Consider the following 3,711-nt stretch of genomic DNA (forward strand, 5'->3'; position numbering starts at 1 on the left):
CAGCCACCTTGTAGAGTTCTTGAGGTATAATCTCATGAACCTCCACTTCCTCCCCAATCATGATGCTATGGATCATGATGGCCCGGTCTATTGTAACTTCAGACCGGTTGCTAGTGGGAATGATTGAGCGTTGAATGAACTCCAACCATCCTCTAGCTACAGGCTTAAGGTCTAGTCTTCTCAGTTGAACCGGTTTGCCTTTTGAGTCAATCTTCCATTGAGCTCCTTCCACACATATGTCCATGAGGACTTGGTCCAACCTTTGATCAAAGTTGACTCTTCTTGTGTAGGGGCGTGCGTTCTCTTCCATCATTGGCAAGGTGAACGCCAACCTCACATTTTTCGGACTAAAATCTAAGTATTTCCCCCGAACCATGGTGAGATAATTCTTTGGGTTCGGGTTCTTACTTCGATCATGGTTCCTAGTGATCCATGCATTAGCATAGAACTCTTGAACCATTAGAATTCCGACTTGTTGGATGGGGTTTGTTAGAACTTCCCAACCTCTTCTTTGGATCTCATGTCAGATCTTTGGATACTCATTTTTCTTGAGTTTGAAAGGGACATCGGGGATCACCTTCTTCTTGGCCACAACGTCATAGAAGTGGTCTTTATGGGCTTTGGAGATGAATCTTTCCATCTCCCATGACTCGGAGGTGGAAGCTTTTGTCTTTCCTTTCCCTTTTCGAGAGGATTCTCCGGTCTTAGGTGCCATCAATGGTAATGGAAAAATAAAAAGCTTATGCTTTTACCACACCAAACTTAGAATATTGCTCGCCTTCGAGCAAGAGAAGAAAGAAAAGAAGAAGAAGAAGAAGGTATGGAAGAGAGGGAGAGAGGGTTGTGTTTCGGCCAAGAAGGGGATGAGAGGGTTGTGTTATGTGAGAATGAAGAAGAATGGAGAGGTTTATATAGTGGAGGGAGAGGGGTTAAGGTTCGGCCATATGGGGTGGGTTTGGGTGGGAAAATGATTTTGAATTTTGAAGGTAGGTGGGGTTTATGAGGTAGGTTTATGGGGAAGAGTGGATGGATGTGAGTGGTGAATGGGTTTTGGAGAAAGGTGTTTATTGGGAAGAGAGGATGAATGAGAAGAGGGGAGAGTATGAGTGGAGGTAGGTGGGGATCCTGTGGGGTCCACAGATGCTGAGATGATCCTGTGGGGTCCACAGATCCTGAGGTGTCAAGAATTTACATTCCTGCACCATTGAGGCATGTAAAATGCCTTTGCATGCAATTCTGGCATTTAAACGCTGAATTGATGCTTGTTCTGGGCGTTCAACGCCCAGATGCAGCATGTTTCTGGCGTTCAGCGCCAGCTTTCCGCAGTGTGCATTCCTGTTGTCTGAACGCCAGGATGCTGCTTGTTTCTAGCGTTCAACGCCAGATCCATGCTCTGTTCTGGTGTTGAACGCCAGCCAGATGCTCCTTACTGGCGTTTAAACGCCAGTAAGCTCTTCCTCCAGGGTGTGATTTTTCTTCTGCTGTTTTTGATTCTGTTTTTAATTTTTCTATTTATTTTGTGACTCCACATGATTATGAACCTAATAAAACATGAAAGAACAATAAGAATAAAAATAAAATTAGATAAATAAAAATTGGATTGCCTCCCAACAAGCGCTTCTTTAATGTCAATAGCTTGACAGTGAGCTCTCATGGAGCCTCACAGATGTTCAGAGCATTGTTGAGACTTCCCAACACCAAACTTAGAGTTTGGATATGGAAGTTCAACACCAAACTTAGAGTTTGACTGTGGGGGCTCTAATTGACTCTACAGTGAGAGAAGCTTTTCATGCTTCCTCTCCATGGTTACAAAGAGAGATCCTTGAGTTTTAAACACAAGGTTGTCCTCATTTAGTTGAAGGATCAATTCTCCTCTGTCCACATCAATCACAGCTCTTGCTGTGGCTAAGAAGGGTCTTCCAAGGATGAAGGATTCATCCTCATCCTTTCCAGTGTCTAGGATTATGAAATCAGCAGGGATGTAAAGGCCTTCAACCTTTACTAGCATGTCCTCTACTTGTCCATAAGCCTCTTTTCTTGAATTGTCTGCCATCTCTAATGAGATTCTAGCAGCTTGCACCTCAAAGATTCCCAGTTTCTCCATTACAGAGAGTGGCATGAGGTTTATTCCTGACCCCAGGTCACATAGAGCCTTCTCAAAGGTCATGGTGTCTATGGTACAAGGTATTAGGAACTTTCCAAGATCCTGTTTCTTCTGAGGCAATGTCAGTTGATCCAGATCACTCAGTTCATTGATGAGCAAGGGAGGTTCATCTTCCCAAGTCTCATTACCAAATAGTTTGGCATTCAGCTTCATGATTGCACCAAGGTACTTGGCAACTTGCTCTTCAGTAACAACCTCATTCTCTTCAGAAGAAGAATACTCATCAGAGCTCATGAAGGGCATAAGGAGGTTCAATGGAATCTCTATGGTCTCTAGATGAGCCTCAGATTCCTTTGGTTCCTCAGAGGGAAACTCTTTGTTAATCACTGGACGTCCCAAGAGGTCTTCCTCACTGGGATTCACGTCCTCTTCCTCTCTTGTAGGTTCGGCCATGATGGTCAATTCAATGGCCTTGCACTCTCCTTTTGGGTTTTCTTCTGTATTGCTTGGGAGAGTACTAGGAGGAGTTTCAGTGACCCTTTTACTCAGCTGGCCCACTTGTGCCTCCAAATTTCTAATGATTGACCTTGTTTCATTCATGAAACTCAGAGTGGCCTTAGATAGATCAGAGACTAAATTTGCTAAGCTAGATGGATTCTGCTCAGAATTCTCTGTCTGTTGCTGAGTGGATGATGGAAAAGGTTTACTATTGTTAAACCTGTTTCTTCCACCAATATTAAAGCCTTGTTGAGGCTTTTGTTGATCCTTCCATGAGAAATTTGGGTGATTTCTCCATGAGGGGTTATAGGTGTTCCCATAGAGTTCACCCATGTAATTCACCTCTGATATTGCAGGGTTCTCAGGATCATAAGCTTCTTCTTCAGAAGATGCCTCTTGAGTACTGTTGGATGCAGCTTGCATTCCATTTAGACTCTGAGAAATCATATTGACTTGCTGAGTCAATATTTTATTCTGAGCCAATATGGCATTCAGAGTATCAATTTCAAGAACTCCCTTCTTCTGAGGCGTCCCATTACTCACAGGATTCCTCTCAGAAGTGTACATGAATTGGTTATTAGCAACCATGTCAATGAGTTCTTGAGCTTCTGCAGGCATTTTCTTTAGGTGAATGGATCCACCTGCAGAAGTATCCAATGACATCTTAGCTAATTCAGACAGACCATCATAGAATATATCCAGGATGGTCCATTCTGAAAGCATGTCAGAAGGACACTTTTTGGTCAGTTGCTTATATCTCTCCCAAGCTTCATAGAGGGATTCACCTTCTTTCTGTCTGAAGGTTTGAACATCCACTCTAAGCTTACTCAGCTTTTGAGGAGGAAAGAACTTGGCTAAGAAAGCCATGACCAGCTTATCCCAAGAGTTCAGGCTATCCTTGGGTTGAGAGTCCAACCATATTCTAGCTCTGTCTCTTACAGCAAAAGGAAAAAGCATGAGCCTGTAGACTTTAGGATCTACTCCATTAGTCTTAACAGTATCACATATCTGCAAGAATTCAGTTAAGATTTGAAAAGGATCTTCAGATGGAAGTCTATGAAACTTGCAGTTCTGTTGCATCAGAGAAACTAATTGAGGTTTAAGCTCAA

At 43.0% G+C, this 3,711-nt stretch overlaps 1 non-coding gene across 1 annotated transcript; it reads left to right on the forward strand.

Annotated features, from left to right (window-relative positions):
• Positions 1 to 3,319: 3,319 nt before the first annotated feature.
• Positions 3,320 to 3,427, forward strand: LOC112724890 (small nucleolar RNA R71). Its single transcript, XR_003164030.1, has one exon. It is a non-coding gene; the product is annotated as a small nucleolar RNA R71 (small nucleolar RNA).
• The last annotated feature ends 284 nt before the right edge of the window (positions 3,428 to 3,711 follow it).

Source organism: Arachis hypogaea, chromosome 11 (genome assembly GCF_003086295.3).
Source record: "Arachis hypogaea cultivar Tifrunner chromosome 11, arahy.Tifrunner.gnm2.J5K5, whole genome shotgun sequence".
Classification (NCBI taxonomy): domain Eukaryota; kingdom Viridiplantae; phylum Streptophyta; class Magnoliopsida; order Fabales; family Fabaceae; genus Arachis; species Arachis hypogaea.